The 12,108-nt window shown below is 40.9% G+C and overlaps 1 long non-coding RNA gene across 1 annotated transcript; it reads right to left on the minus strand.

Moving 5' to 3' along the window:
* Positions 1–5,636: 5,636 nt before the first annotated feature.
* On the minus strand, positions 5,637–7,412 carry LOC144378407 (uncharacterized). The gene is made up of 3 exons (XR_013440061.1): positions 6,975–7,412; positions 6,594–6,742; positions 5,637–6,265 (listed from the first exon to the last, which is right to left on the minus strand). It is a non-coding gene; the product is annotated as an uncharacterized LOC144378407 (long non-coding RNA).
* Positions 7,413–12,108: the final 4,696 nt, after the last annotated feature.

Below are 12,108 nucleotides of genomic sequence, written 5' to 3' on the forward strand. Positions count from 1 at the left end.
ATACCTCTTAAAATACCTCTTAAATGAGGTACCTAAATAGTCAAATTTATAAAGACAGAAAACTGAATGGTAATCAGGGCTGGAGGAAAAGAGGAATGAGAGTTGTTTAATGAGTTCAGAGTTTCAGTTTGGGTACATGAAAAAGTTCTGGAGCTGGATGGTGCATATACTTATTGCCACTGAACTGTGCCCTTAGCTTTAAAATGGTTAAGATGACAAATTTTTTGTTATGTTCTTAATACAATTATTATTTGGAAAATTTAAAAAGATCTCTTTTCTTACAAGAGATAATGGATGGTCTGCACTGAAAGACACTGTGATTAAAAGCATGTTAAAATGTGTTTTGAACTCAGACACACATCCAACACTGTTAACATCTCTTATTTTATTAACACTATCATGCACCAAAATAAATTCCAAAGCTCATGTATATTAACTGTAAACATTAAACTCATTGAACAAGTCTGAGCACAGACCTAAGTCTTATCCTGTATCATGGAAAACAACCGCATTCAAACCAGTCAAGTTATTTAGGAAAGAAGTACTAGAAAATAACTTTGCTTCAAATTCAAATAACATGCCAAAAGTGGTCTTTCCTACTCTCAAAAATATACCAATATACCCTTGATAGCCTATCTATGTAGAATATTCTATGAGTAAAAATTATTCTCAGGAAAGATAATAAAAATGGGGTTTGCTTCCATGATAAGCTTTTTAAAAGCTCATATTTCTCTAAGTCCCTGTGCTGTTAAGTTCTCTGGTCAATTATTTCCAAAATGTAGTATGACTTCACATTTATTTCAATATCTCATTTTGGAGTTTTCATTTCTATCCATAAGCAGAAGTTTTAGTAATAATCACATCTTCTATATCCAGAAGTATATGAGAGTTTGGAAGAATTTGTTCCCACTTGTAAATGGTATAGGGGGAAAAACTGGGGCTAAATGAGGTAGCTCAGAGAAGGACACTTGACTAGCCTGTGCAAGGACCCAGGCTTGAACCCCATCACCACACACCCATACAAAAAAAGTCAAAAAATTAATTTTTTACCTTAAATTTTATCTTATTTTTTAAATTTACTTTTTATTCTGATTTGTTTTGTATGACAGCAGAATGCATTACAATTTATATTACACATATAGAGCACAATTCTTTATATCTCTGGTTGTATATAAAGTATATTCATACCATTCATGTCTTCATACATGTACTTAGGGTAATGATATCCATCTCATTCCATCTTTTTTATCCCCTGCTGAGGGCCATTACCAAGTAGGAATGACGCATCGAAATTTCCTTGCCAAGCATACCCCATGCTGCTTAGAGGACATTTGATGGAACATTGCATGCATGCTTTAATAAGGTGACCTTGCTCAAGGACCAAGGCGGATTCGGGTTTAGAGCTGATCAGGTTTGAGGAAGTAACCGGCTCCTTGAGTTTAAGGCGTTGCCAGTTTAAGATAATGGGTTTTAGGGAAGTTGGAAGTTGAAGATTATTGCTGGGATTAGGGTGTTCCTGCTGCTTGTTCCCATTGAGTTCTCGTGAGATTAAAAGGGGATTTGGAGAGAGCCTCGTGGAGTAGGTGGTTTGTGCGGGAGACAGCAGAACGCGTTTGCCCCTGGACCTGTGTGGAGGTGGTGTGAGAGCTGGAATAAAGAATTGCTGTTTGAACCTACTAAGCTGTGAGTGCCTCGTGATTCTGGTGCCAAGCCGAGACATTGGCCTTAGCAATCCCCGTGCCCCCTCCCTTCGCCTCCCACTCCTTTGCTCTATCTAGGGTTTGTCTAAACCTCCCATGTTCCCTCTCTTAACCCCACAATGAATCAACCTCCTTGTATCAGAGAAAACATTCAGCATTTGGTTTTGGGGGGATTGGCTAACTTCACTTAGCATTATTTTCTCTAACTCCATCCATTTACCTGCAAATAACATGATTTTATTCTCTTTTATTGCTGAGTAATATTCCATTGTGTATATATAACACATTTTCTTTATGCGTTCATCTACTGAAGGCATCTAGGTTGGTTCCACAGTTTAGCTATTGTGAATTGTGCTGCTATAAACATTGACGTGGCTGTGTCCCTGCACACATGTTTTTAAGTCCTTTGGGTACAGACTGAGGAGTAAGATGATAAAATCAAGAATCAGTAAATGGGATGGATTCAAACTAAAAAGCTTCTTCTCAGCAAAAGAAACAATCAGTGAGGTGAATAGAGATCCTATAACTCAGGAGCAAATCTTTACCACTCACAAATCAGATAGAGCAGTAATCTCTAAGGTATATAAAGAACTCAAAAAGCTAAACACCAAGAAAACAAATAGCCCAGTCAATAAATGGGCCAAGGAACTGAACAGACACCTCTCAGAAGATGATATACAATCAATCAACAAATATATGAAAAAATGTTCAACATCTCTAGCAATTAGAGAAATGCAATCAAAACCACTCTAAGGTTTCATCTCACTCCAGTCAGAAGGGCAGCTATTAAGAACATAAACAACAATAATAAATGATGGTGGAATGTGATGGACATTATTATCCAAAGTACATGTATGAAGACATAAATTGGTGTGAATATACTTTGTATACAATCAGAGATATGAAAAATTGTGCTCTATATGTATAATAAGAATTATAATGCATTCTGCTGTCATATATAAATAAAAAAGAATGAAAATTTTTAAAAAAGAAGTTTATATCCTAGTGAGAAGAGCAAATAAAATATTTTCAAAAAGTGAAAAAAAAAACAGTAAGTGTTGGCAAGTATGTGGGGAAAAGGTACGCTCATGCATTGCTGGTGGGACTGCAAATTGGTGCAGCCAATATGGAAAGCAGTATGAAGATTCCTTGGAAAAAATAATTTTTTTCTTGAAAAAAAATATTTTTCAGCCTCTTGAGTCTTTGTACTATCTTTGAGTTTCCAAAAACACTCCCATGCTCCAATAAGTAGCCAACAAAGTCTTAATGAAAAACAAGAAATGGACACCTTTTGTTGCCATTGTTCTTTAAAAAAAAAAAAGAGAGAGAGAGAGAGGTGCTGGGGATGTGGCTCAAGCGGTAGCGCGCTCCCCTAGCATGTGTGCAGCCTGGGTTCGATCCTCAGCACCACATACAAATAAAGATGCTGTGTCTGCTGAAAACTAAAAAATAATATTAAAAATTCCCTCTCTCTCCCCCCCTCTCTTTCTCTCTCTCTCTCTCTCTCTCTCTCTCTCTCTCTCTCTCTCTCTCTCTTTAAAAAAAAGAGAGAGATTTTTCTCTTAGCTTATTCTGCATTCTGAATGGAAAAATGGTCTATGTTATGGGAGAATCATGTCCCTCTCGAACAAAAGAATATTCTAGAAGTGACAAATGTCCTGCACTTTGATTCTCTGAGTTATTTATGTGTGTTCAGAATTTTGTAAAATGATGTTACTTCTTCATCCAGAGAAGAGCACAAGAAAACCCAGGATATCTTCGGGGAAACTAAGTTGAATCCAAGGGTCCTCTAGCTGAAAAAACACTAAATAATTCTAGACTTACAAACTCAGTCTAACTTGACTCTAAAGAAGTTAAAAAGCTAAAATCCAGTCTTGGGCTGTAGAACCTTGCAGAAGGGAATGAGAGCAAGAGAAGACCACTCTGCTCACATTCCTGAAAATAAGCAAAGTGCAGAGGAATAAAGTTTAGTTAAGCAGGAGAGTTTCCAGCATGCTGAGGAGAGCAGGAAGCTGGCAAAGCTGATGTTGCAGGTCCTTGAGCAGAAAGATAGACTTGGTGAACAATGGGAAGCTCTTAAATGCTTCCAAGCTAGAGAACCACACACTCAGATCCAAGCTCCAGAAAGATTAACTTTAACTTAAATAGGGTAATAAAACAAGAAGGACTAAAAAGAGACAGAAATATTATTTGGAAGGCTACCAGAATAGGCAGATACAGAAATTGTAGCCAACTTAATTTGGTTACAGAAGGGCAAAATACATATTAAATAATGTTTTAATAATAACCACAACTAGGAGCGGGGCTGTAGTTCAGTGGCAGAACGCCTTCCTAGCACATGTGAAGCACTGAGTTTGATCCTTAGCACTACATAAAAATAAACAAGTAAAATAAAGGCATGCTGTCTATCTACAACTACAAAATTTTTTTTAAATGACCATAACTTTCATTGTTGTGGATTAATTATTCAGGGTGAGAGGGAAAAGGAAGACAAACATGCCTGATTTCTCATGCCTGAGCAGTACACAATAGAAACAAGGAAGTCCACGAGGTATCTGTATCATAAAGGGAGAAAATAATCTAATTTAAAACATATTGAAAATAAGGCACTTGCAAGGTGGGGAAAGTAGGCATGTCTTAGAAAGACTTTACTAAAATTTGTGCCAAACAATCAGGGCAAAGGATAGGGGTGTACCTCAGTGAGAGAGCACTTGCCTAGTACACACAAGGCCCTGGGTTCCATTCCTAGCACCACACACACAAAAAAAAGTACAAACATACTGGGGCTAGAAACATTCATGTGGGCAACTTTCCTTGCAGCTGAAGACTGAGGTCATGAAAGGAGGCAAGATCCTGAAGGGAAAGAGGAGATGGCAGGCAAGGGAGGTGGTGAGGTCTCTATTTGGGATGAGAGGGGACCAAGAAAAATGAAGAATCTGAAAAAAGCAAAAAGAATAGAGTCTTTCATCAGGAGTCAGGAAAGGTAGTTGGGTTCCCACAAACAAGACCCTAGGACAGAACTGAGTGCGTGTAGTTTCTTGGGAGATAAAGGGAATCATGGCAATGGAGTGGGGATCATCCACAGGAAGGACAAGGGAGCCTCACTGGGCATTACTGTGGCCAAACACAGTTCCCTCTTGCAGGAAGCTCTGCAAGCCCAGCCACAGGTATGGGCTCTGGTCCTGTTCACCCCACACCTGTCAATCATTAGCTAAGGACCCCCTCTTTCCTCAGATATCTCCAAGCAGGGACAGCCCACAGTGCTCAGAGGCAAAGTCCAATGAAAAGGCAAGTGCCGCAGGGCAGTCTGGACTGGAAATGTAATGGACCCAAAGGGCTGGGGTAAGCAGAGTTCTGGCAGCACCTTCCAGGAAAGGAGTGAAGTCAAAGGTGAGGCCAAGGAGGGTGTGATGTACAAGCTGCCATATTAGGTCTGGAGGGCACTGGTTAAGGAAGTGGAGTGGGCAGGGGAAGGTGTGGGAAGAGACAGCAAGGCTCAATATCCCTAATCATTGGTGAAATGCAAATCAAAACCACGATGAGATCACCTCACACCTGTTAGAATGGCTGTTATGAAAAAGTCAAAAGATAACAGGTGGTGCTTCAGATGTTGAGGAAAAAAGGAAGGCCTGCCCACTGTCCATGGGAATATAAATTAGTACATTAGCCATTATAGGAAGTAGTATGGAAATTCTTCAAACAATTAAAAATAGAACTGTCATTGGTTCAGCAATCCTACTGCTGGGTCTATACTTAAAGGAAACAAAATCCGTATTTCAAAAAGATATATGCACCCCATGTTTATTTCAATACTATCCATAACAGCCAAGATATGGAATCCATCTAAGTGTCCATCGATGGATGAATGGATGAAGAATATGTGATGTATATACACACAGGAGTACTATTTACCTTAAATAAAGGGGTTAACACATGAATACGTACAATTTCATGTTTTATGTTCCAGTTTAAAATAAATTTGATTTTAATTTAAAAATTAATTTTAAAAAAAGGAAATCTTATCATTTGTGAAAGCATGGATGAACCTGGAGGACATTGTACTAAGTAAAATAAGACCAACATAGACAAACAGAAATTCTGATGCTCTATTTTATACTAGTGTGACTATAGTCAATAATATTATATTGTGACTTTCAAAACAACTAGAAAGGATTTTGAATATTCACACCACAAGGAAATGATAAGTATTTGAGGTGATGGAGATGCCAGTGAAAACTAAAACTTTAAAAAGAGAGAGTGATTTAGGGCTGGGGCTGTAGCCCAGCGGTAGGAGAGGGCTTGCCTAGCGGAGGCCCTAGGTTCCTTTTCCACTAAAGAGAAAAGTTTGGGGCTGAAAAGAAAGGGGGAGGGGCAAAGGCCAATGGAGGCGTGGCTGGGGCAAGCAGCTGTTTTCCACTCTACTTTGAGGGGGTGCTCCAGGTGCGCTTTCCTATTCCAGGGGCTCATTGCTGCCAGCACAGCCCTCCACTTCTCCAAGACGGGTCCTGTTTCCAATAAAACATGTCAGGAGGCGACATGGCTGCCTGTCTCCAAAGAGGATGTCTCTGCAGATAAAACAGGAACATGTCCGGGTGCTTTCCGTCACACAGCGCCTGCATCTCGCCAAGAGTTTCTGAACAGCATCCCTGAACGTTTCCCAGAGAACTGGAAGCAGAGGGCCAGACCTTTCCAGACCCTGTCAGTCCCCCAATAAAACAAAAATAATAGCATTGGTTCCACCTACAGCCTGAAAACAGCAGCTCTGCCAGGAGCAGTCGCCTACCCAGAGCAGCATAGAATTAGAGCCATTTTTTGAGGGCAGGGTAATTTGCTCACTTCATAGCATCTACAGTTTTTAGTCTGTCACCCAAATCATGGTTGTTTTGTACTCACACATTCATCCTGTGGGCAAAAGCCATAGTATTGATTGTTGCATTTGCCTGGGACCAAATTTACCCAATCTGGGCTTGGCTTGTTGAGGGGCCAGGATGAAGATCACACCTGCTTGGGGTCCTTCTTGAAGGTAGTGAAGGCACTCACAGCTGAAAGACAGGTAGAGACTCCACAGCTCAAGCTTGTCACCCAGGTGAGATCCTAGGGCCAGAGACATAGCTGGCTTTTCTCACTGAACATTCAAAGAGTAAATGAGGTCATTTACCACCAGTACTTCCTTTCCACAGAATGCTGAGGATCAATTGTTACCTGTGTGACTCCTTCTCCACTCCCTCCCCCCCTCTTTTAAAGGCCTTCTCTTTGAAGGATAGTTAGTCTCACCTGTTTGCCAGGTCTCAGGTATGCAGAGGCTATTCAAAATGTCTTGAGCTGACTTCATCGGGTGCAAACTATTCACAGCAGAAAGAGGTCACCTGAACAGTGGCTGCTTTGCTTTCTTTCACAACCATATGATTCTTAAGATAAAAATATCCCAAAGCACATTTTGTCTTAAAAACAGAAAACCAAAACCATGAAAAACACTTGTGCCTCTTTTCCTGGAAGGAGAGCCCTCCCCCTTTCAGAATTTGGAATGGCAGCCACATAGCCTTCACCCCCTTTACACACAGTGTGGACTTTGGCTCTGATCCTTTTTTCAAATTGACAGTGTGATCTAATCAGAAGGTCTGGATTGGATAAAAGGATACAGAGATTCTGGCAAGTCTTCATTAACTGGTACCGCCCAGATTGGAAAGATAGATCCCTTTGGGGAAAACTGGAGAGATCATTGTCAAGCAACAATTTGAAGAATTCATCAACAGCATCAATAAGAATATCAATATTTGTAAGCTCCTCTATAACTCTGCATACCCCCCTTTACTTCTATATTTAAGTCTAATGACAGTCTTTAAGTTTGGTGCTATTATTCTGTGTTCACAGATAAAGAAATAGAGTTCAGAGAGATTAACTTCTGCCAAGGTAATACTACTTATAATAACTAACATTTACATAACTTTATAAGTGTTCAAACTAATTCTAAAAAAAAAAAACACAACAACGAAGAGACACTTGTCAGAGTAGCTAATACACGTGTAGTTTCAATATATTTAATTGTCCCTTCTCTTTGCCAATGTTTTTATCTCTGTCATACTAATAAAATAGAAGTGACCTTCCCCATGTTACAGCAAGCAAGTACACTTCAAAGAACCAGAGCAAACAAGTGTGTAAGACAACAAAAAAGTGGCTAAGTTGGGATTTGAAAGACCTTAGTCTTTTATATTTTATGTAATTCAATTTATAATTCAGCTTTATAATTCAATTTGAATATATGCCCAATATATTTTTTACATAATTAGTAAATTACTTCAAACTTTCCTAGTATTTCAACAACTGGCAGTCAAGACAAGAGCATTCTCTGTTTTTAAGATGGTATCAGGGAGCTGGGCTGTAGCTCAGTGGTACAGCACTTGCCTAGCATGGGTGAGGCTCTGGGTTCCATCCTCAGCACCACCAAGAAAATTAAAATAGTATCAGGCTGGTGACTTTGAAATTCATTGGAGGGGAACTATTTAGCAGTTAGACTGAAATAGAATCAAATAACCCCACCACTGCAGGGTCAAGAGTACACATGTTTGAATTCTCAAGTACTTAGTCCAAGACAAACAAAACGAAAATGATCTTATATTAATCTACATGTGTTTACTTCCTCCTCAGCTGAAGGCAGAAAGCAGGCAGGGCCCTCAGTTCTGGAGTTCCATCCAAGAGGAGACTCAGTCCTGCTCATTAAGTACCACCTTCAGGGGAGCTGGGGCAGACTTCAGATCTCCAAGTGATTCAACCTGAGGAAGGGAGACCATAATTATCAAAAATGTGGGGGTGTTGTGGGAAGTGAGGATGATTCAGCAAACATTTTGATTTTTCTCTGAGTCAGTGCCAAGACTAGGTCAGGACAGGTTTTTTTAAAGGGCGTGGAGGCCTCATCTTCAACAACCAATTAAGAAGCAGAAGAGTCTTAGTGAGGAAGGAATAATAACTTGTTGGAGGTTTTAACTAGATGGAGAAGTGATATGAAGGGAAGTTTAAAACTATGATGTTGGGGTTGGGATTGTGGCTCGGTGGTGGAGTACTTGCCTAGCATGTGTGAGGCATTGGATTTAATTCTCAACAATGCATGTAAATAAATAAATAAATAAATAAAGGTTCATTGGCAACTAAAAAAATACTAAAACAAAACACTGTGATGTTCAAGGTCTCAGACACTGTCCAGATGACAGGCAAGCATGGCTAAAGGAACATCAGTACAAGTTGAGGGGAGTTAGTTGCTAGGCATTGAGGTCTATCAGTGTAAGAGACAACCATTTGGCCACTAGGCCATGAGGACACCTGGAATGTGCTAACTATGGGACCATATCTGCATGAGGAAACAGTACTCACCAAGTTGCTCTACTCCAGCCCTCACCCAAGTCATCAGAGAACATGAGATCTAGGGGTCTTCAAACTGGAAAAAGTGGTCCTGTCCCCTGCCCATTCCACTTAGTCAAAACACCTACTAAACACTTAACATACCAGTCCTCCTCTTAAGAGCACAAAAGTGAATAAAGATTACTGCTGACAAAGACTGAGATTCAGATAAGAAGGTGAGACAGGAAGATAAGCATCATACAGTGCCCCAGGTGGGACTCCATCCTGCACTCATATTTCTTGAGGCTGCCTGATTGAATAACACTGAATGTTCCTCTCCCTCTCCCCTCCTACCTCCTCTGACCTGCTGCTGTCCACCACCCCTAACCTCATCAGTCTCTCCTTTCCATGAAGTGAAGATGGAAGATGGAACCAGCCCTTCAAAGCTGGGTGCTCTCTGACCTTTTCAGTGCATGACTACCTGCAGACTAAGGGTTGTGATCTCCCGATGGAATGTGCTGTCATTTGTAAGCAGGTACTTTATTTTGGAAAGGGGTATCAAAAGTCACCTTATCTTGGTTTTATGAAACTGAGATCTTGATTTCTATCTGCCTATCTATCTAATTTCTTGTTTCATTCTGAATTTGGAAAGTGCTTTAGTTTGGACATGGTTTCTCTCCCTTCCCCAAACTCATGTTGAGGATTGGTCCTCAATGTAATGGTGTTGAGAGATGGAGACGCCTTTAAAAGACATTTGGGCCAACAGGGATCTGCATTCATAGTGGGTTAACGTTTTTCTTATGGGAGTGAGTCGTCTATGATAAGAGTTTGCCCCCTTTTCCTCTTTTTTGCACATGCCCACTTTCCCTTCTACTTCTCACCATGCATAGAGCAACATGAGGCCCTCACCAGAAACTGGTGTGATTCTGGTACCTAATGTTGAACTTCTCTGCTTCCAGAACCATGAGACAAAACAAATATCTTTTCTTTACAAATTATGTCGTCTCAGGTGTCCTATTATAGCAACAGAAAGGGAACTAAGGAGGGGAGCTCAAAGGATGTCCCCCCACCACACCTTAATGTTGATCCACAATTCAACAAAATTCTCTGACCTCTCAGAACATCTCTCTCCTTCCTGTCAGTTCCAAATTTGCAGTGAACCTCCATCTACAGAACAAAGAAAGGAGTGGTTCCCTCTGCCTCTGGTACCCAGGGAATACTTCACGTGGTGAGAGTGTTTAATAAAGCCTGGAAGGATATCGGTGAGGAGGAGCAAAATTTCACGAAAGCAGAGGAAACGGGGCCAGGCAAGCATGCTGGGCAGATGAGCAGCCTGTTAAGTGCACACCATAGGCATTTGGACTCAATATTGCTTCCTCCTCTCCCTGAGAACAGCCTGACACAGGCCTGTTCAAAGACCCACACTCTCCCTGGAGCCAGGGTCAGTATTCCCCAGCAAGAGCCCATAACCATCCTCTTCTGACACTCAGATGGCTAGTGGAAACCCCACTTGATTTCCTCTTTGCCAACCTCAAGTTCACCAGTTCTGGAAGGCTCCAAGTGTTCCTCTCCAACAGATTATCTACTGTCATGTTCAGAGATTCTGCTGCGATGGGATGAGCTGCCAAGGCCCTAGCTTCACGGTAGGGTAGATGTCAATTCTCAGACTTCTCTGCATCCTCCAGGTCATGTGATCTCATGACTGTCATGCTCCTATGGCCACCTCCCACCAGCTCAAGAGGAAGGTACAGTAGAAGATCAGTCCCTGGTAAAGCACTGTGGACACAAACTGGTCACTGCTTTTGTCCTTGGAAGTGACCTATCTCCCCTATCTAATTTATCACTGACAATGTTGACCTTCAGCTACCATTTCTCCATTTCCTAGGACTTGAAAGGTGACAGTCCTTCCCTCTGTGACCAATTTATTCCAAGTGAGCTCTGCCACAGTTCTCATCATATAAAGATGAAAAAAAAAAACACTGTTTCATTCCCTTGTTCTCATTTACACAAGTTGTCCTTTCAAAACCTGGGCTGGGGTTGTGGCTCAGTGGTAGAGCGCTCGCCTTGCACATGAGAGACCCTGGGTTCAATCTTCAGCATCACATAAAAATAAATAAACAAAATTTTTAAAAAATGGACCAACCTAAGTTCATAGCACTGCACCATCCTCACATGACAAATGGCCATCAAAGTCCAAAGGCTCTCATACACTTTGCTTCTACTCTCAACACTCCATTAGATCCTGTGGGTCTCCCAGTCCCTCCCACCTGTTGGCCCCTCCTTATTCTACCTCCTGCCACCTCACACCCTGGCTAGCACCTCAGCCCTTACCTCACTGACCTGCTGATCCCTGGTGTTGGATTTGTCTTCTAGCAATCTTGCTGCACATGCTCCTACCAAGGAACATTAAGGAACTGTGCCCATTCACTAGGGCCAATGCTCTATCTCTAACTGTTGATATTGTACAGCAGTCTTTTGACTCATCCTCACATTCCTGAATGTTCAGGGAGCCCAGGTGTGGAGCAGAATTCCTCTATTATTGCTTCTAGTTCCCAAAAGCAAAGAAATAGAATTAATTCATCTTCCTAGAAAGTGTCAGGGCCTAGAAACTGGATATTCACAAGGGCAAGTATCTTCCCAAATTTTCCTATTGTATGGAAGATAAATTCCATCCTCACTGGTCTGCCACCCAAGGACCTTCCACATTCCGGCCCTAGTCTAAACTTTCACATTCATTTTTTATTGCTTTCCAAGTGAAATCCTTCACTCCAGACCAAGTGGACTCTTTTCAGACCTGTGGACATGTTCCATTATGTTTTGTGTGTATATGGTAGCAAAGATGTACAACATAAAATTTACTGTCTTAACTATTTTCAGTACAGTTCAATGACATTAATTACAATCATTTCTGTGCAACCATCATCATCATTCTCTCTCTAGAACTTTATCATATTCCCAAAGAAACTCTGCAACCATTAAACAACAACTCATCTCTCTTTCCAGCTCCTGGAAACTACAATTTTACTTTCTGTCTCTATGAGGCAGAAAGTGGAATCAGTTTTGGTCCTCTTATTTC

Source organism: Ictidomys tridecemlineatus, chromosome 6 (assembly GCF_052094955.1).
Source record: "Ictidomys tridecemlineatus isolate mIctTri1 chromosome 6, mIctTri1.hap1, whole genome shotgun sequence".
Classification (NCBI taxonomy): domain Eukaryota; kingdom Metazoa; phylum Chordata; class Mammalia; order Rodentia; family Sciuridae; genus Ictidomys; species Ictidomys tridecemlineatus.